The sequence below is a fragment of the Equus przewalskii genome, chromosome 22, assembly GCF_037783145.1.
Source record: "Equus przewalskii isolate Varuska chromosome 22, EquPr2, whole genome shotgun sequence".
Taxonomy (NCBI): domain Eukaryota; kingdom Metazoa; phylum Chordata; class Mammalia; order Perissodactyla; family Equidae; genus Equus; species Equus przewalskii.
This window is the reverse complement of record NC_091852.1, coordinates 20,888,757-20,910,708: the sequence shown is the minus strand read 5'-3', so window position 1 is coordinate 20,910,708 and position 21,952 is coordinate 20,888,757. Positions and strand designations below refer to the sequence as shown.

At 46.3% G+C, this 21,952-nt stretch overlaps 1 long non-coding RNA gene and 1 pseudogene across 1 annotated transcript; both read right to left on the bottom strand.

Moving 5' to 3' along the window:
- Window positions 1-472: 472 nt before the first annotated feature.
- Window positions 473-6,153, bottom strand: LOC139078548 (uncharacterized). Its single transcript, XR_011531559.1, has 6 exons — window positions 5,145-6,153; window positions 3,990-4,052; window positions 3,114-3,241; window positions 2,608-2,646; window positions 2,118-2,216; window positions 473-691 (listed from the first exon to the last, which is right to left on the bottom strand). It is a non-coding gene; the product is annotated as an uncharacterized lncRNA (long non-coding RNA).
- A 6,773-nt stretch (window positions 6,154-12,926) lies between these two features.
- Window positions 12,927-13,534, bottom strand: LOC103546291 (large ribosomal subunit protein uL11-like; annotated as a pseudogene).
- Between the last annotated feature and the right edge of the window lie 8,418 nt (window positions 13,535-21,952).

Below are 21,952 nucleotides of genomic sequence, written 5' to 3'. Positions count from 1 at the left end.
TAAGTAAACTAAAACTCAAAACTGGAAGTTAGATTCGTGGAGTCCTTTATCATGATTAGGATAATAGTTACTTGGTCTTCTCTCCTTCTACTCCCTCTGTCCTCTCTCCACTGCAGCCACATTGGCCTCCTTGCTATTCTTGGAACACTCCAGGCAGGCTCCTGCCTTAGGTCATTTGTGCTTGACGCCCCTCTTCTCATCCCCCAGATCAGCACGGCTCCTTCCATCACCAACAGATTGCGCCATCTGTATCCTACTTAACTCACTTATCTAGGGTGCTTCTGTTTCTCTCTCTATCCCAGAAGACAAGCTCCACAGAGGCAAGGATTTGGGTCTGTTTTGTTCACTAAGGATCCCAAGCACTTAGAACAGTCTCCAGTATATAATACAGGCTCAACAATAAATATGTGGTGGATAGACAACGAAATAACAACAGGGGGCTTAAAATATGCAGTTGATATCCGAGTAGCTCAGTTGAAAATGTAATGGTCAATTTATTTTCCAGCCGTAGCTCTTCACATTTGATAATGAAATTATCTAAAGATTTTTGTCCAAATAGATTTTTCTAGAGAGAACCGTTTCCTTTTAATGAATATTTCATATTTGTTGCATGTGTATTTTTTAAACAGAAGAAATGCGTTAGAAATTTCTAGAAACAACACAAGCTCTAGAAACAGACTGTGTCTTTAACCTAGAAGAGAGGGAAACAAGGTTAGGATTGAAGTACTTCCACTGCCCAAATAATAGTCTATCCCTCTGTATAGTGACCCTGTAAAACCTGAACAAATGTTTACCTTTGACATTAGAAAAAGTCAGTTGAGCAAATGACATTTTATAATGAATGAAACGAAAGAACTTCCTTCCTTTATTTATTCTGGATAATCTATTAATTTTTAGTATGTTTTGTTCCCCCACACATAGAGGTATTGTTCTAAAGAAGATCAGTGTTCCCTCTAACTTTGCCCAGGTCTGCCCAGAACTATTACCTATAATCTTGGTCATTTCAGAATGCCAGTTTGCTAGTTGACAGTGTGTCAACAAAGGTCTCATTGATACTGACTTTCTTTCTTCAAACCAACAGTAAAAACAGCTAAACGTTATCAGATACCTGCTACCATCATTCCTGTAATATCTCCAATACTTTCAGCAGCTCTACAGGATAGACACTCGAGTTACGAAGCCCAGTGAAGTTCAGCAATTTGTTCAGATCACACAATCAGGGCAGAGACTCAGACCAAGATTATCTGTCTGATTCCCAAATCTGGGCCAGTTTCAAGGTGCCACCCTCTGCCTCTAACCATCAGCCTAAGCAGAAGCCTTACCTAGTCATCTTTCTACAAGTTTTGCGACAACCAAATAGTGCATGGTACATATTTAGACTAAAACATTTTCACTGTTTATCTGAAATTCAAATTTAACTGGATGTCTTACATTTTTCTTTGCTAAATCTGACAATTCTTCAGGGAAGGAACCTTGGGGATTGTTGGGTTTAGTGGTTCTTAAGCCCAGAGTGCTTGGCAAAATGATCCAGAGGGCTTTTACAAAATGTATGTACAGTTTCTAGCCCATACGATGTGAGCTTTCTGGACTGGATCCTGCTCTGTGAATTTTTTAAAAGTTTTATTTCTTCATTAAAAAAATATTTATTGAGTATTTACCCTGTGCCAAGTACTTTTCTATGCCTTAGAAACACAGCAAGAAACAAAACCAGAATTCTGCCTTTGGGGATCTTCCCAGGTGACTCCAGAATTCACCCCAGTTAAGAAACAATGAGTCAAACACCCCCATTTTACAGATGGGGGGGGACGAGGCCCAGAATGTGTTGCCACAATGGCTCAAGATCACTGACGGAGGAGGGACTTGAGGCCGTCTCCTAACTCGTAGTCCACTGTTTGTAAAGAATATCTCTCTGCTGACCATACACCCTCAGTCTTACAGAATACTCCCTTTTGAGTATTCCATTATCCCTAAAATTACAATCTTTGATTTTCAAAATATGATGCCAGAAGCCACATCATTCTTAAAATAATATACTTAATACCGCTTGAGGCTCTCCCTTGTAAGCATAACACCAAGATTATAGACGTCAACAGACAGCAGGAATCAAGAATCCTGACCCCAAATGAAAGTGGCAGTTGTTCTTGGCGCTTCCCTCTTCACAGAGTAGGTGTGCGGCATTTTCCGTAGCCATTGACTCATGCATTCTCCCAATAATCCTGTGAATGAGACAGGAAAGACATTACTGGAGCTCCCTTCACAGCTGCGGTAACAGATCAGCTCACTATCAAGTTCAAACAACTCAGAAGTGGCAGAAACAGGGCTCAAATCCAGGCCTTCTCTCTCCAAGTTGGAATAAAATAATCTGAGGGCGAATGAAAGTTTTCCCTTGTTTCTTTTCTTCCTCTTGGAGCATGAATGGGCAGCAAAGGCGGAGGAAACCTGCTGTTACTTGTGAGGCCCTCACCTCCCTGCCGGCTGTGAAGCCGCTCCCTCCCCAGCAGCTCTGCCCTCCTTGCCTCTCAGGCCTCACATTCCTGCCGCATTGCACAGGGTGAGGGCAGACCATTGACTGCAGGAAAACCCCCAACCAAAATGCATGCAACTTACCCAAACCGTGCCCCTGTGTGCTTCCATATGTGCAGGGACCTGTGCAGGAGAGGAACTGGTTTGTACTGAGTTTGAAGGGAGTTAGTGGCCACACTGACTGATTCCTTACAGGATAAATATGAAATCACGCAAAGCCACGGAAGAGGAAACCTGGAAATGAGAGCTTGGAAAAGTGGGGCCTAGGTTTGATGGGGACAATGCTGATTTCTTGTCAAGTTTTCATGAATCCCCAAGGCAGGCACACCCTTTGTTAGGGTGTGAAATGCAAATTCCACAAGAATTCAAAAAATAAAACTGGAAGGGGCTGCTGAGCTCTGTCCCCTAGCCTCCTGTGGGTACCAGGCCACCTTCTGCCATGAGGGATCACGAGCAGACCGGCTGTGACCCACCTCCATCATTTGAAGACTGAGCAGACTTGCCCAGAATAATTCGTGCAGGTTCCACCATCAGTTCCTCCACCCACACTCCTACCCTCCAGCACGCACATGCCATGCATCTGCCACCACCTTTAGCTCAGTGCCCTCTAGTGCGCTGTTGATGACCCACTGATTCCAACGATGGCCTTGGAACTTGGAACAAAGTTCTGTTGGCCCCGAGATCCAAGTCAGTCTTCAGTCCAGGTGGTACAGACTCCCTATATTTATAGAGGAAATATATTTAAGGTATTTGCAAGAGCAGCCTCCTAAACGGCTCTCCCTGTCTACAATCCCCCCCACAACCATCCTAGATGCATCCGCCAGCTGACTTTCTAAAAGACCGTGTCACTCTCCCACATAGAAATGAAGGCTTTCCATGGTACTGCCTTAAAAACGACAGTGTCTATTCACCTGATAATCCCTGCCCAACGACACGGCTTAGGAAAGGATCAACTCAGATAATGTATGCGAAAATGTAGAAGAATACAGGAGGTTACATTCAAGTCGCATTTCAGAGCTTCTGAAGCAGTTCACACGTCTCGTGATTTCAAGAAATCAGAGAAGGGGCCAGCCCGGTGGCATAGTGGTTGAGTTCACTCACTCTGCCTCATTGGCCTGGGATCCACGATCCGGATCCCAGGTGCAGACCTATACACCCCTGGTCAAGCCATGCTGTAGCAGTGGCCCTCATAAAACATAGAGGAGGGTTGGCACAGATGTTAGCTCAGGGCCAATCTTCCTCACCCAAAAAAAAAGAAAAGAAAAGAAATCAGAGAACACTGATTTATGTTACTTTTAATATGCGTATATTTTGTTTCTATAAGTGGGCTGTTAAATTCCAGGTCTTTCATGTTTTTTGTTAGTTGACTGATATGAAATGTAAAATTTCATACTGGATTATAATATTAAATATCAATTACTATATCATTAAATATCAGTTAAAAATTAACACGGCAGAGCACTCACCTAGTTTTTCCATCACAGGAAGGCATAAAATAAGACTTTTGCTGCCAGTAGTCCTTACTTGCACTGTGTATTGAGAAGGGCAAACGAGAGCTGTAAGAAGCTCAAAAGTTTATGACTCTGAAATTAGCTAGATAAAAATTCTTAAATAACTGAAGAGCTTATAGAATATAGAAAATATTTGCGGTTTTTGTTTGCTTTTTATTTTTATAATGAATAAAAGTTCAGAAAAGGGCAGTGCCTCTGAATGAAAGACCAATGGAATTCTGATCAAAGGCTGAGGTTAGGTTAATTTTAATTTACTAGAGGTTGGGGCTGGCCCAGTGGCACAGCAGTTAAGTTCGCACATTCCGCTTTGGCAGCACAGGGTCTGCTGTTTTGGATCCCGGTGTGGACCTACGCACCGCTTGTCAAGCCATGCTGTGGCAGGCATCCCACATATAAAGTAGAGGAACATGGGCGTGGATGTTAGCTCAAGGCCAGTTTTCCTCAGCAAAAAAAAGAGGAGGTTTGGCAGCAGATGTTAGCTCGGGGCTAATCTTCCTCAAAATAAAAAAAAATTTACTAGAGGCAGTCCAGTGCACGGCTTAAGAGCATGGCCTCTGCAGCCAGTGTGCCTGTGTCCAAGTCTTGCCTCTGTTACTTACAAGCTGTGTGACCTTGGACAAGTTAATCTCTTTACACCTCAGTTTCCTCATCTGTAAAATGGGAATAATAAACAGTACCTACCCATAGGATAGTTGTGAAGATTAAGTGAGTTATTATTTGCAAAATACTTAGAATAAGATCTTTCACATATTAAATATCTTATAAAAGGTATGATGATTTGAGGAAGAAAGGATCAAATTCAGGGTTACACAGAGCCAAGGACTTACTCAGATTCTGCTATGTATCCTGGTTAAGCAGTTTACCTCGGCAAGGCTGAATCCTCATTTGTAAAATGGCTCTGTGGCCATGTATAAAATAATTCTCTAATGACAACAGATCTGAAGATGGGCCTTTTTATCTGCATATCTAATTAATAAAGGTTTCCACTTTAGTCCTTAGCGTCTAGTCAATAATTTTTGGAGTCACTTAGTATCCTTCCCACTGCAAGAGATGGAAAAAATCCCAAGTCAAACTGGCTTCAGACTAAAGGGAAATTCTTGGCTCATGTACCTGAAAGTCCAGGGGAAGCACCGGCTTCAGGTTCAGCTTGATCAGCGTCTCAGCCAATGACCTCAGGACTCAGATTCTCTCCGTCTATTGGTTCCCCTTTCTGCAGTTATTGCTTCATTCTCAGGTTCTATGTGATGGCGCCTTGTAGCTCCAGGCTTTTGTTGTCATTACTGTAAACAGGCCCAGCCGAAAGGAATGTGGGAATCTCTCCCAACTCCTCAGCTAAAGTCTCCTTATGTCTGCAAATGGGCATGAGGAATCTTTTTGGAATTACGGAAATGTTCTCGAACCAAATTGCTCTGATCGTTACACTGTAAATTTACCAAAAATCATCGAATTGTATACTCCAAAGGCATGAATGTTATGGTATGTAAGTTATAGCTCAAGAAAGTCATTAAAAACAGATTTTCGTTGTACCTCTTTGGCTCTGATAGGGTCACAAGCCCATTTCTGAACCTATCACTGGGTTGAAGAATGTGATGCTCTGATTGGCCAGGCTTCAATACCACACCCACTCCCTGGAGACAGCGATAAAGTTAGTTTCATCCAAAGCACAGAGACTGAGAGTGGAGAGAGGGTTTGCCAGCTGAAAACTGGGTTAATGGATTAATGACGTTTGCTCCCTAAGGCCCAAGGACCAAAGTTGATCTAGGACCAGTCCAGGCTTCCAGGGCCCCTCTCCCCTCAAACTTGGGCCTGTCATGGGACGAACCACGGCCACGTGACTGTCTTGTGAGGCCTTTTGTTTTCCCTGACTCCTTTATGGCAAACGCCAAGGTGAGATGAACCACATGCCAGATTCTTCTTCTCAGAAACACTGACAGTGGCCGTGCCCAGAAAAATCCAGAAAGTCCTTCTCTCCTGGCCCAAGTACATCATCATTTTCTGCGCTGTTAACTGGGTCGGACGCTGCCCAGTGATCAATGGGTCCTCTTGCAGCCAGCAATATAGGGAGAGCCCCGTGTCACCTCTCTGTGCCCCACGCAGCAAGCCATCAGCCCCATGCTCCCTGAGAACAAACCAGAAACACGCCCTCAACCTTTCTTGTCATTTTACACCCTTTATCTCACCTCTCACTATCTCTTTCAAACTCGATTCTCAGTGCTTGTGACTGTGGGTCCAAATGAGGTAATGGATTAGATGAACTGTCGAGCTCTAGTGTCACTGGTTTTCCAGGGCACAGGGACAGACAGTGCTTGAGGCTCTTCTTTGTTGAATAGCAAAATCAAACAAAAGCAGACATGTCCGGAGTGCTAAGAGTGGAGGCACTGTGCTCTACATTCAGTGTTCTTTTTTTTTTTTTTGCTAAGGAAGATTAGCCCTGAGCTTACATCTGCACCAACCTTCCTCCACTTTATATGTGGGTTGCCACCGCAGCATGTCTGATGAGTGGTGTAGGTCCAGCCCAGGATCCGAACCTGCAAACACAGCCACTGAAGCAGAGTACACTGAACTCAACCACTACACCACAGGGCTGGCTCCCATTTGTTGTTCTTTTAATCCTTACAACAACTTCAAAGGGTGGATAACTTATCCACATCTTACAGGGGAGGGAATTGGCTCAGAGAGGTGAATTAAGGAAGCACAGCCAGTCTGAGGCAGAGCTGGGCTGTCTGTTCATAATAACAGATGGGAACTTTTAACCACTAGCTGCCTTTCTGCTTCTGACAAGTCTAGATGTGGTCTGCAGACCCCTTCACTCTCACGGCCAATGTCCTTGAAACCCTCGGCTTCTGATGGAAGGGAAGCGGCCTCTCTCAGCTCTCCTGTGTGAAGCAGTGAGAGCCACTGGCCTGGCTCGGTAAAGCTGTAGGTGCAGCTCCCGGGGGTGCAAACTGACGCCCCACCTGCTGCAAATGGGCACAGATGGATCTGTTTGGCCAGTGCCATATTATCAGGAATAGCTGTAGTTGTTTTTAATTAACTCCAGCGCCCCTCCTGGGGCATCTTCTCTCCAAGTCACTCTGATTTCAGCACTCCTAGCAGCATTATCCCAGTCACTTCACACCCGTGGGTTAGTGGTCTGACTCTGAAAGGCATCTGCCTGGAGCGCCTGCCCAGCCCCCTCCTCTACCCTGTAGTGTCAGCAGATCCGAGTGGAAAACAGGAAGAATACATTTTCTCATGGGACCAGTGGTGTATTTGCCTGAGAAACTATAAACTTCAGTCTCCTTATGGATCAATGAGGCTTTTAGAGGTAGGACCAGGGACCTCACCATCATCACATATCATTTTTTCTGTCTAACCTAATCCTCATATCAGCCCTATAAAGTACACACTTCTGGAATTCCCATTTTACAGGTGAGAAAACAACGGCTCACTCAGCTGCTGTCACTGGCTCATGGTTACAGAAACCAGATCACAACCCCTTACTCTCAACCACTATTCACTGCCTGTGCTCTCAACCATTAGGATCACCTGCAGAGATCTCACAGCTAACAGTGTCTGAATTAAATCTGAATCTCTAGGGTCTGAGGCATTAGTGCTTTTTTAAAGTGCGCCAGGTGATTCTAATGTGGGGAGAATGCTGCCTATTTGAAGAGGAGGTGATAGGAATTCACACACCAAATGAGTGCTTTTTTGGGAGGTGGGGGATCTGACGTCACAGGGTAGAGCAGCAGATGCCTCTGGGCAGTGAGTGTGTTTTCCCACATCCACGGGAATGGTGCAGGAGCATGAAGTAGCGCTGTGTGATAGTTAGTGGTTGTAGTTGGTTTACGAGAAATGGGGGTTTGAAACTGTGCCCCTCGCTGAGTGTATGACTTCGGACTCTGAGCCTCAGTTTACTCATCACCAAAGACGACCCTCCTTAGCGGCTGTAGTGAGGAGGCAGGTGAGGGCATGCGAGTCCTGAGCTCAGCACAGATGTTGGCACCTTGTGCGCATAAGTCACTGTCAGCCACTGATGGCAATTAGGACACCACCGCGTGGACGACAAATACCACATAGTTGCAAAGACAAATCCAAGTTCTGAAGAGTTTCTGCTTTCTCACTTTTTTTAAATTGAAGAGTAATTGAGATACAATATTGTGTTAGTTTCAGACATACAACACAGTGATTTGACATTTATGTACACTATGAAATGATCGCCATGATAAGACTCAATCTTCAGGTTTTTAGAATAACTCTCTTCACTTGAAAATTGACTTCATTTGCCTTGTTGGTTCAGCATCAGGAGTAATTGTCCTAGAGGCGGCTGATTAGTAGCCTGTTGATAAGTCTGCAAACAGGCAGCGGGGCTGGAATGTGGAGCAGGCAATAGAAGGGAGCTCAACGTGCTCTGACCACAGGTGGTGGGGCCCAACTAGGAGAACTGGGGCCCCAGGAAAAGCTTCTAGTTCTCGGTGAGAGAGAAAGTGGAGGCTGAGGAGGAGCGGGACCCAGGCTCTGAACAGAATGAGTGACAGGAAGCCAGTTTTAGGGTCTGGGGAAGAAGTTGGGAGATTTTTCACAAGGATCCAAGGACCTCCTGCCTGCCCCAACTCTTGGCCATTATTTTTTGGTGCTGTTCTCACCACCTGACAACTCTACTCTCCATTTATCTCAATGTTGTTTATCCTTTTAAGCCCAAATCAAGTCTTTCCTATGCGGTGTCTCTTTGTGGACCAACCCAGATAAAAGTTAGCTTCCTCTGAGTGGCTCTAGGCCTTAAATAATTTTGCCAGGCATTGTTAGTTGTCTTTGTATGCTCACATCTTGTTTAAAAATAATTTTGAGTTCCTGGAGGATGGAGACCATATTTTATACTTCTAGGCAACGCTTCCGCCTCCTACCACAAAGGTTAACACAAGTATTTGGCTCTTAATATATAAAAGTGCATTATTTCCACATACAACATTACAGAACCCAGAAGTCAAAGGCTTGAGGATCTTTAAGTCCAGGAGGGGCAAACTGACCCCTGATCCACAGGCCAAATCCCACAGAGATGTTTTATTTGGTCAGGCCAGTGCCCTTTTTTTTTTTAAGATTTTATTTTTTTCCTTTTTCTCCCCAAGCCCCCTGGTACATAGTTGTATATTCTTCGTTGTGGGTCCTTCTAGTTGTGGCATGTGGGATGCTGCCTCAACATGGTTTGACGAGCAGTGCCATGTCCGTGCCCAGGATTCGAACCAACGAAACACTGGGCCGCCTGCAGCGGAGCACGCGAACTTGGCCACAGGGCCAGCCCCCAATGCCCTTTTTTTTTGTTTTTCTGGTGAGGAAGATTGGCCTTGAGCTAACATCTGTGCCAATCTTCCTCCACTTTACATGTGGCATGCTGCCGTAGCCTGGCTTGATGAGCCGTGTGTGGGTCCATGCCCAGAATCTGAACCCACAAACCCCTGACCACCAAGGGAGAGCACATGAACTTAACCACTAGGCCACGGGGCTGGCCCTGCCTTTTTTTTTTTTAATATAAGGTTTGAAAGCCTTTAGGTGAGGTGTGCCTGTCCAGTCCTCTGTTCAATCCACTTCCCAATGCTTTAATATTTTATACAAGTTAACTGTCTGGCTCAAGGCATTTGAGTCTGTGAGCCCTAATTTCAGCCTAGCTCCCCAAATTCTTGGATCTCCCCCACAACACCTGTGATGCCTGGCTCTCTCTCCTGCCTATGCTTCCAGAGGCAGGGAGCTTACGAGGAAGTGTGTTCCATTGGTGGAAAGCTCTGAATGAAAATCATAACTACAAATTTACTATTGAAATCCTCTTGGTAGCTCACTGTTTACTGCTGACTGCTTTTCCCATTCCCAGGCATTCCATCACAACATGGATCTGGCCTTTTAGATACATTTTCCTACCTGCTCTTTAGGAAGAAGCCAGGTAACTTAGAACCACATCTGACCTTGTTCTGCCACGATGGGCATCTGAAAGCCACCTTGGCAAATATTCCTCTTCATTCCTGTGGAATATTGGCGGCATGAGTCCATCCAACCTTTTGTACTTCAGAGTGAACTTCTCAGTCATCTTGGAATAATCTTGCGTCTGTCTAGTTCATCCGAGTGTGGGTGAGCGGAGAGTCTAGCATGCACCAGCACCCCAGAGGCTGCAATCCGAGGATAGGAGAGGTCTAAGGGGATCTTATCTCACGTCGCCCCATTAGGCCCAGCCATTTTCACAGCTTTATGCCGTAGAGAAGTTCACTCCTGCCTGAATGCACAGGAATGCAACCCCAGCAATTATTTACCAGATGGAATGTGTTTTCTGTGTTTCTCTCTGTCTTAAGGGAACTCTGTCAAAGTTTTTGGTTCTAGTTTTGATGGAGTGGATTGGAGACCTGTTATAACCTGATGAGCAGGAAAAAAATTCCATATTTTTCTGTTTTCAGGAAAAATAATCTCCATATGAAGGGCCATCTGGAGCACCGGGTGTATAATAAATCACTGTGAACAGCAATTATACTTACTGGGAGCCCCGTTATTTTCTTGCAAGTAGAAACAGGAGGATACGCTATTGGCTTCTGAAAACAATGTTGTCACGAACTTCCTTCTGGGAGAGCTGAAGGTCAGGAAGACCCCAGGCTGTCAGTCTGAGAAGAAAGGAGCTGCTATAGTGGGGGAATGGAAGACTATCTGGATTTTCCTCTTTTCCTTCAGCTGTAGTCCCTACAAAGATCTAACATGTTTTTATCCTACGTAGCTTTTCTTATATCCTTTTAGAAAGTATTACCCTTTGCAATTTGCACTGATCTGTTGATCTTGACCAAGATGCAGGTTTTCAAGGCAAAGTCACTTAGTAGCTGAATGACCTTAAGTGAGCCATCTCCCTCCCTCAGCCACTCCTTCCCCAAGTGGAGAGAGTGGCTAATGGAAATGTACCTAATGTGGCTAACCTCCTGGCACAGAGGGGACCAATAAACATGAATTCCCTTCTCTCGTAAGTAAAAAATCCCAAAGAAGAGGAAGTCGACATGCAAATAACTTTAAATAGCATAATTTCAACAGCAAATAGATACAATCTAAATGTTAGACAATAGGCTGTTTAAATCAATTATGTGTTCTAGATACCACCATTCTTCTATTAACAGATGCCACCCTCCCCCTTCTCCCCATTAAAGGACTGGAAAATCAACTCAGAAAGGACACTGTCTCCCTTCTTTTTTATCACAGTGATCGGTCCAGGATGGACACACGGTTCAATCCAGCTCAAAGGGCTTCCCTTAGATTTTCCTGTCGAAAAGATTTTGTCTTCCTTTTTTGGTGGAGAGTTGTATGACTGACTCCTCCATTTTCAGGTGGCATGGCCCCCAGCACATGGAAGAGTCTGGAAGGAGAATGGGAAGGGAAGAATCTGGTGATATCAAGCTACTGGCCCCCAATCCTTAGGTTCCCATGGCTGCTTGGTTCTCACAGTTCAGTGAGCAATCCCAGAATTTTCCCATTAAATTTCCCTTGTCCTTCAGCTAGCTGGAGCTGGCTTTATGTTATGTGCAACTGCAAGAGTTTTGACTAACAGCATATGCATCCACTAACACTGACAGTTAGGGAGACCACAGAGCAGTACGGAAAAGTGATTTTGGCGAATTTTACGAATAGTGTCATATAAAATTACGTGAATGATATGGGTTGCAGCTACTTAAAATCATCATGCACATGCAAAACAGGTAGAAAAGAAATACCTTAAAGATGTAATGGAGGTTTAGCACCGTAGAGTTATGGGTGCTTTTTTTCCCCTTCATATAACGGGGTCAAAAATTCGGCAAACTACATCAGTGTGCAAAATAAATGTGGCTTGTTTTCTACAATTGACCAATCCTCCTCATTGGCTTCCACTACACTGACCATTAATTGTATCTTAGTCTCTTTGGATAGGAAAGAAGTTTTGGTTTAAAGAGTTGTTTTGTTTTTGTGTTAAGGTAAATGGCTAATCTTGTGTTGTTTCCTGCCCTCCTTCCCAAGATGGTGCCTTGGTGTATTGAGGTGGCAGGTGTGTGATCGTGTGGCAATAGGAGAGTGAGCTGCCGATTTACCCACTGTGATCAGGGTTGGTGATATGGACTGAATGTTTGTGTCCCCCTAAATTCATATGTTCGAGCCCCAACTCCCAATGTGATCGTATTTGGAAATGGGGCCTTTGGGAGGTAATTAGCGTTAGATGGGGTCACAAAGGTGGGGCTAATCCCACTAATCATAGGATTAGTGGCCTTTAAGAAGAGAGATCTTGCTCTCCCTCTGTCTGCATTGCGCACACCAAGGAAAGGCCATGTGAACGCACAGAGATAAGTTGGCTGTCAGCATGCCAGGAAGAGAGCTCTCACCAGGAACCAAATCGGCCCACACCTTGACCTTGGACTTCCCAGCCTCCAGCCTCTAGCACTGTGAGAAATAAATGTCTGTTGTTTAAGCCCCCCAGTCTACGGTATTTGGTTATGGCAGCTGGAGCTGACTAAGAGAGTTGGTGCTGAAGTTTTTCAGCAATGTCTCTGGGTACCTGGCTGACTGCACTGCAGATGTCTATGCTTGGGGAAACTGGCTTTTTCTGGGTCCATCAGAGCTTAAAGGTTTTCCCTTGTGACTTGCTCCTAGTCCCCATCTTGGCTTTGGTGGCCCTGCAGACGCCTCTGTGCCTCAGCCACGTCCTCATCTGGTCACTAGCTTAGGCTGGCCAGCCCATCCCTTGCCATGGCAGCCTGACTCTCAACTCAGCTGCACCCTCATCCTCGAGGACACATGGAGATGTCTTGATGCTTCCTGTGTCCCCGCCAGGGGCTGAGGAGGCTCAGAAGCACTCTTGCAGCCCCTTTGCCTGATAACCATGCTGTGTTGTCAAATAATCCTTTATTGAAATATCTTCCTTTGTGGTTCTTAACTGGCTGGGCATTCCACTGCACCACTGTTGATGTCATCTATGATGTCATGAGATGGTGGCCATCAACACTGCAGCCCACAGACTGCGCAAGCCTCAGGATCTCTTCAACAGTTCCAGAGAGTTCTCTGACTAAAGATCAATGCCACATCTGTCCGGCAATGTTGACAATCCCATCAAAAGTGCTATTTCCACAAAAGTGCTCAAAGTCTTTCTGCTTCTTTCTGTCTCTGGGTGGTCCCTGGAGGGCTTTGATGACCAGGGCAGAGGCAGAACGTACCACCTCAATCTGACTTGTCTGTGCTGAATGGTCAGTTTCACCGTAATCTTTAGATCCTTCCAGTCACCACATGCCTTGGCAATGTCATGACCTAACTTTTTTTGGAGACAGACCCAGGGGGCCAATCTTGGGAGCCAGGGCAGATGTGGCACTGACTTCCCCACCGGTGCACCTCGGGTTTACGACTTTGATTTCGCTGGGGTTGAACTCAGGTAGGATGGCAGAGGTGACTGGTGTTTGATGAACCCAGATGTGGGACAACCAGAGAAACTTGCACCTTTGCTTCCTCCAAACCCAATGGCGAAAGACCCCTGCTGTTATTTTCATTCTTCAGTGCTACATATTGGCAGGGGCCACTTGTGCGAGGGTCCCTTGGCCGAGTTTCGAATGAGGAACAGGACACAGGTTCCCTGTCTGTTCAGGGTTCTTTTCCTTCAATTTATCCACCCGCATCATCTCAGCCCTGCCTGGAGAAGCCAGGACACATATTACTCACATTTTTCCCTCCAACTTCTGTCCTGTCTGCTCCGGGCATTCTCTTAGTCTGGATTGGAAAAAAATCCGGTCTTTTCTTTTTAGCAAGGACACCCTTTATGTCAAACCTCAGTTCTATCAGTGGGTTAGAGTTCAGAGCCGCTATTCTGACCCTTGGTATGTTAATGGGAGCAACAGGAATTTAGAAAATCCTTTTCTTTTTCTACAGCCTCTGACTTTTAAAGACTGTCTTTCTAGACACTCAAATTCAAAACTTGAAAGCCGGCCCTGTACTTTTTTTTCTCTTTGCATTCCTGCTATAAAAATCTCAATCTCCCCAAGGCATAGAGATATCTCAAACTGATGGGGGGGGGGTGGAATTCACAGAATATAAAAGAAAACAATATATTTAAAATATATTACCCTTATTACAGTTTTTCAGATTTTCCATAATGTCCTTTACCTTCTCACCTGTCACCCAAACTCTCTGACAACCCCTGCCCAAACTGCAAAATGGAAGATTGATAATAATTATTGTTTATTGAATACTTAGTGTCAGACAAACGTGCTTTTAAACTTGACAATAGCCCTGTCGACGTTCATAACCACACTGAACAGACGAGAAATGGGGCTTATAAAAGGTGACTTGTACAACATGCCGGAGCTAATTTGGGGGAAAAAAGTTTAGGAAAGACATTTGCATCTTTTTTGCTTTTGCTCACTTTGGCTCAGAAGTCAGACATTTATTCTAATGCTGCAAATTTAAAATTTTTAACACACACACACACACAAAAATCCATTAAATAAGTTGATACTTAACGCATTGCTTAGAAAATAGTAAGCTTTCAAAAAAAGGGCAACTATTCTTTATTATTTCTATTGATGGCCCAGGACATAAGCATCATAGTATGCACAGAGGAGTGTCCATCATGGCCAAAATCTTGGTACAATTTGATATTTCCACTGCTGGGCAAGAAAGTAGGTGAGGTGCTTTGGGAAGACAGAAGATCCCGGCTGAGATGGAAACATGGGGTCAGCCTTCTTTTCTTTTGGATGACAATCCTGGAGACCTGGTTCTTGCCCAGCCTTGTCTAATACCATGGCGGGGGGCACTTAAACATCCTCTCTATGGTTTAGTTTCCTTACCCATAAAATGAGGGGTTTGGACAACATCGGATGATCGCTGCGCTTTCTCCTAGTGTTAGAAGGCCTGGAACACTGGTATCCCCAGAGACGGGAAAGTCTAGACAGCCCCACAGAGCTGCATGCCACCCTGACACCAAGGTCTCTCTGCCTTTTGTTATCCTCTGATCTGCCCCACGCTCAACCCCAGTTCAGGTAAGAAGGTGAAGGAATGCGGGGCTAGAGAGAGCAAAAAAGGGGGATGGGTAGAGAGGATGAGACAAGGGCAGACGATGGGAGAGTGGAGAGAAGACAGAGAAATTACACACAAACACTTTTAGACAAAGTGCTACCAGCTACTTGGCCCGAGGAGCTCAAGGGTGGGTTTAGAGGCATTTAATTGTTTTTCCAAATTGTTCTTTTTCCTTTTGTTATGTTAAGGAGATGCAATCACCAACCTCCCAGGAGCAGACCAAGCCTCACCAGAGAGCTTCGCCTATGACCTTTGCCTTATGTTTAATGCTAAGATATCTCCAGGAGGAGCTTGGGCCTTCTTACCGAAACCTGCAGTGTATGCGGAAGCATGTTTTTCATCTGAGCCTCTGCGAGCGAACACCACCTGTTCCTCTTGAATATTCATTCCCCATCTGAAATAAAAGGTCCCTGCTTCTCTTCGCTCAGGGACGCCATGACTTTGGAAATGATTCCGCATGGCCTCCTATTTGCCGCAAATATACTTTACTTTGTGAGACAACTGCTTCTGGGTTGAGAGTCTGATTTAACTCACCAGGACGGAACCCACTTTGGTTTCAGTAACAAAAGGATGCGTGGGGGCGGGGCGGGGCGGGGCGGGGGGGGGGGGGGCACAGCAGGGTGGAGTCAAAGCACCAAGGTTAATCAAATAAAACAATGGCTGACATTTATTAAGCCCTTGTCCTAGGCCTGGCCCCTTCCTGAGTGGGTCAGGTGCTTTATCTCGTTTAGTCTGCACACATTTTATTTTACAAACAAGTGAGAAACTAAGGATTACGAAGTTCATCAATTTGCCCAACGTCTCTGTCTTAGCTGCTATAACAAAGTACCATAGCTTAGACTGGGTAGCTTAGAAATAACAGAAATTGACTTCTTACAGTTTGGAGGCTGGAAGCCTGAGATCAAGGTGCCGGCAGATTCAGTGTCTAGTGAGGTCCTGCCTCTGAGGGTAGACACCCTACTTCTTGTTTTGTCCTCACATGGCAGAAAGCGAGTGAGAGAGCTCTCTGGGGTCTCTTCTATAAGGGCACTAATCCCATTCATGAGGGCTCTACCCTCATGACCTAATCACCCCCCCCAAAGGCCCCATCTATTTTTTCTTTTTGGTGAGGAAGATTGGCCCTGAACTAACATCTGTTGCCAATCTTCCTCTTTTTGCATGAGGAAGATTCGCCCTGAGCTAACACTCATGCCAATCTTCCTCTATTTTTTGTATGCCACCACAGTATGGCTTGATGAGCGGTGTGTAGGTCTGCACCCAGGATCCAAACCTGCAAACCCCAGGCTGCTGAAGTGGAGTGTACAAATTTAACCACTACATCACCGAGTTATCAAAGGCATCATCTTCTAATACTACCACATTGGGGGTTAGGGTTTCAACATATGAATTTTGCGACACAAACATTCAGTCCATTGTAATCCCTAATGAGCAAGAGGCAGGACTAGGAACTGAACCCCAGTATCTTTGATTCCAGAGCTGTGCTCATAAACACTAGTCCACACCGCCTTCCAGCATCTTCTCCGTGCGAGGGAATGCCACTGTTTTGCTGAAGGCTGACTTAGCATTTAGCCTTGGTCTCGTGGCTGACCTACGGTAATGAGTTCACCACCCACAGGCAGACAGGCAGACAGACAGGCACCTACCTCCACATTCACTCACCACTTGATGACACTCAAGAAGGCTCGGTAAAGAAAAGCCAAAACAGTGAATAATATAAATAGCAAGTCTTTTTTTGTTAGATGTCATCACACAGGGACAGCTGTTTTAGCTTCTTAATTAACTCCGGCTTACCGTTGAAATTAGCTCTTGTTCCTTCTGAGCGCTAGATCATTGCCTGGACGCATTCCCGGATGACCGCAGATGCCGGACGTTCGTTGGGGGATAATCCACATATAAAGAAGTGGTGACTACCCAGAGCTAACCACATCAGATTTTCTTAGTGTCATGCCTATCAGAAAACCAGAGTAAGCCTCCTTGTAGGATACCTCTAGGTCACCCAGGATCATAGGAATTATGGGAGAAGATGATTGAGCTGTGACGTGACGGTGCCCATTAGGGATCTTTCTCACCAGGCTCATTTCCCTGTCTGACAGTTCCTCTGTGGGATTTGTGAGGACACTTGGGAAAGACTGCATCAGATCCCTACTTAGTAGTCTCTGAGGTCCCTGCACCTTCTGGGGATCCTTCCTTGTTTCATTGTAGGGATATTATGTGGGTCGTGGAATCAGTCGGACTCAGGTTCAAATCCTGCCTCTGCCACTTAGTGACTGTGGAGCAGTGGGGCCAATCCCTCACCACAGAACTGTAGTAGCCTCTCCCGTAAGGAGGGACCACAGCCAGGTGGTTGTGAGGAGCAGATGAGCCAGCACACGCACAGCACCCCGATAGGGTCCGGAGCACAGCGGGGGTCAGTCACTGTGAATTCTCTTTCCTCTGTCTCAGTTCTCTACTGCAGGATAACAAACCATCCCAAGAAGCGGCCATAAGGACTATGCCCACTTGTCATTGAAAGCTTTAGTGAGCTTTACTTGAATAACAACCATGTATTTGCTCACAGTTCTGCAATCTGGGCTGGGCTCAGGTGAGTGGTTCTTTGCTGGTCTCACCTGTGGTCACTCATGCACTCACACCTCCCCACAGGAGGCTCAGCTGGGGCTGGAAATCCAAGACGGCTTCACTCCCGTGTCAGGCACCTCGGCTGGGATGTCTGAAACAGCTACCACCTGGCCAGCGATCTCTCTCTTTCCATGAGGTCACTCCGTCAGGGTGGCCAGCAGGGCCAGCTTCATAGGTATGTAGCATGCGCAGTCATACAGGGCCCCACACGCAGAAGGGCCCCTGCTTGGTTTAATGCTCTGTTACCACTGCCGTGAATTTTTTTTTTTTTTAGGAAGATTAGCTCTGAGCTAACATCTGCTGCCAATCCTCCTCTTTTTGCTGAGGAAGACTGGCCCTGAGCTAACGTCTGTGCCCATCTTCCTCTACTTTATGTGTGGGACGCCTACCACAGCATGGCTTGCCAAGCAGTGCGTATGTCTGCACCTGGGATCTAAATCGGCGAACCCCGGGCCACCGAAGTGGAATGTGTGAACTTAACCGTTGCACCACTGCGGGCCAGCCCCCTTGAAATTCTTATAATTTTTAAACAAGGGATCCTGCATTTTCATTTTACACTGTGCCCTGCAAATTATGTAGCCAGTCCATGTAGCCAGATCTCTGTCCACCATGGCTCAGAGCTCCAAGAGTGAAAGAAGAATCTGGTAAGTTTTTTCAGATCTAGACCAGAACTCAGACAGTATCACTTGGCTGCATTTTGTGAGCCAAAGCAATTCACAAGGCCATCTTGGTTCAAGGGGAGGAGCAGGACAGTCTTGTGGCTATCCATTTCACCTCCATCTCCTCCTTTCAGCATTCCCATGAGCAGTCAGGTCCTGGCAGAGATCCCGTGGTGCTAAGAGGCAGAAACCCACCCAAGCTACCTCATAAGAAAGAGAGATCTATGGTAGAGTCAGAAGTCCCACAGAAATGAGGGTAACCACAGCTCAAGAAAGTGGAAATGAGAGTTAGAAACTCAGGGCCTGAGGCTGTGCCTCACCACTCAGGGATCACACTGTTTCCTTGCTCAGTCAGCCATGGCCTAGGGGGAGGAGCAGGAACCCGGCCACTCAGAAGAGACAACTGCCCCTTCCAGAGACTGTGGGCAGAGCAGGCTCTCAACAAGGGGCTGTGGATAAGGTGGGCCATATAACTTGATGGAAATGCTTGTCTTTATCAATATTTATGAAGTCCCAATAATCATACAAGACCACGTCTGGGCCTACGGGGATAAACCTTGGTCCTGGAGGAGGAGGACACCTTCTTTTTAGTCACCTATGGGCATTTCTTGCTGCAAAGGGGGAGGAGGGTGTGGGGATCAGATTTCTTTTTATTGTTCCCTGTGCCCAGGGAGTCAGTCCTGGTCTTTGCTGGCTGGCTTACATGTCCTCACGCGGCAACATCCACCTACCATGGAGGTTGAGGAGAACGCATTCTTTTACTAAAACGCAATTAAGCTCACAGAACAGCTGAGTGAAGAAGGACCAGAAATTGTGACTTTATCCTACTTGATTCTATCCCACTCCAGGGAAGATGGCAGACAGGATCTCAGAGGAAGGATTCCCACACACAGACAGCCCCATCTCTTGACCTCTCTCCTCAGTGTGCCCCCACCCCATCTCTCCCATCCTCCCATCTTACAGTTCCTTCTTTCACACCCTCATCCAGGGTCCTTCTCTTGGGAAACCCCATCTTTTTGCCTCAGTACCTAGTGCCTCTCTTTGATTACTTCTAGCAAGCTCCAGCATTTACGGCCTTCATTGGTGCTGTGGGCCTTTCTGGGCCAGCTCCATCAGCTCTGAAAGACAAGGTTCAGTCGAATAGGTGGAGGAGATCTTGGTGGGTGATCAGATCACAGTGCAGGTTCCCACAGTGAGAGCTAGCGTAGATTTTCTCATTCATTACCTAAAAAACAAGCACCTTCAACCTAGTGAGCTTTCATATAGCCCAGTGACAACACAATCTAGTGTTATTTGAAGAAGTTATATTTCCTCTATTAATATGACTTTGCCCAGCTCCTTGCAAAACAACCACCTTGGCATCATTTAGTTGAAGGAGAGTTTAAATTTTCTAGTGTCTAGTTTACAAGAAACACAGCAAGAAACTTGGAATGAGTCTGTCTTAACTACCCAGGATGGCTACTGTCTACTTGGATAAGAACTTCCTGATCTTCAATCTCTTCACTGATAAAAAGAGAGAGAGAGCTCCTGGACTCAGGGAACTTCCAAACAAGTAGAGGGGACAGTCTAAGACACAGATAAAACTAGAGAGTGTGAGGCCAATGGGGGGGAGGGGGCGGGGGGAGGTGGGGCGGGAGAGGGCTTGGGAAGGCAAGGGAGAAAGTTTCAAAAAGCAAGTGTGGAGTGGGATTAACCTGTGGCTAGGTTCCAAATTGGAGCTCAGATGTAATGGAGGGGGGCGGCCCTTTCAAACTTCCACCATAGCTGTGTGCACACATGTGCCCCGCTGGAGTCGGGTACTCTCTTAGGGCGGGGACTCGGTCTTCCCTCATCTGTAGGAAAGGCTGTCCCACTTGCCCTCTCAGCTGTGTGGACTTGCCATGAGAATCACAGTTCAGGCAGGGGAAACCAAGCCTGGCACAGGTGGAAGGTTCCCCTTCCTCTCACCTTGTCATTCCAAATACACATTTAGCTGCATTTTCCGGTTCCTCCAGTGGGAGGGGGCCCAGGAAGGAGATTTTAGGACTATGCTCATTTCCCACGGTACTACTTCACTTGATTCCCACTGCGACTCCTTGTCCTGCAGCTTCACAATTCCTGAGAAGACAGGCCCACTGAGCGTCCCCGAATCCCTCGGCTGACGTCGCACTGGACCGTCCCTTCCCATTTCCCAGCTACACGCAGCCCTTACGCGGAAGCAGCGTTCACATCTTAAGGCGCATGCGCATTAACACCCTGGGGGGGGTTGCTGGATTTCCCTGAGCCTGATTTAAACTGCTGCGTTTGCTAGTTGCTCAGTTCTCCGTGGATTAGGGCCATTGAGTTTCTTAATCAATTGCTGGGCTCCACGCAATCCTCTTTAGAAACTTTTTACTTAACATGCATCTAGAGACATTCGCGTCGCGGCTGCATCCGATGGAGTGAAGCAGCGAGGATACCGACAAACCCCGTGCTTCTAAACGAGAAACAGGAGCTTGATTATTGCAAATCCATCACGGCTGCCAAGTCCTGTCTTTCTTCCTTATTACTAGCAGGGAAACTTGCCGCTTGGTGGCTTTGTTTCAAGTGGAAGTCGGTGTGCTTTGATACCCTCAGGGAGCACTTGCAGGCTGGGGGACACCCAGGTGGGCTGTTGGAATCCGTGTATTTACCTTCCAGAGGAATGCAGTGGAGACATGCTGCACGAGAGGAGAAGGGAAGCCAGGTCGGACTGGGTTTCCAGGCGCCACTGTGTGCCCTCTCGGTTCCGCTGCTACCCTTTCTTCCTTCTACCCTGAAGGCCCTTGCTTGGCCTTTGCCAGACGACAAGCATACACTGGCACTGCAAGTTGAACAGACCAGGCATGTATTTTCTGGTAAGTCAGGTCTCTGTCCTGCCTGCACCTTTGACCTGCTTTTGATTGATGTGGCCCGCGGCGCATACACGGATATAACGTGTAGGGGCCTGGCTAAACTTTCTGGAGGTGTCAGTTGTAAATGGTGCTTCCTTACATTCGGGGCAGCACTTTTCAGTTTCTAAAACACGTTCCGTGCATTAACTATCTCATTGGATTCCCTCAGCCGCTTGGAAGAAAACCGAGCAACTCTTATCCCTCTTTTTACAGGGAAAAACCTCAAGCTCAGAAGGGTACAGCAACTTGGCCAGAGGTGCAGGACTAGAAAGTGGAAGAAGAAGAAACCGGGACTTCTGATCCTGGGTCCAGAGATGTTTGGCAGTCACATAGTCTTTTTAAAAATTGTTTTACTAGGGGCTGGCCGGGTGGCACAGTGGTTAAGTTCGTGTGTTCCGCTTCTTGGTGGGCCGGGTTTGCCGGTTCAGATTCCAGGTGCGAACATGGCACCGCTTGGCAAAAAGCCATGCTGTGGTAGGCGTCCCACACATAAAGTAGAGGCAGATAGGCATGGATGTTAGCTCAGGGCCAGACTTCCTCAGCAAAAATAGGCGGATTGGCAGTAGTTAGCTCAGGGCTAATCTTCCTCAAAAAAAAAAAAAAAAAATTGTTTTACTAATCATCCTGATAATCCTGTTGGCTAACAGAACAATTTGTTCATCCGTGTACTGTTCTCTTACTGCATAAAGGAACTGATAAGGGACAAGAGAGGTTATTTCTCGACTGCACC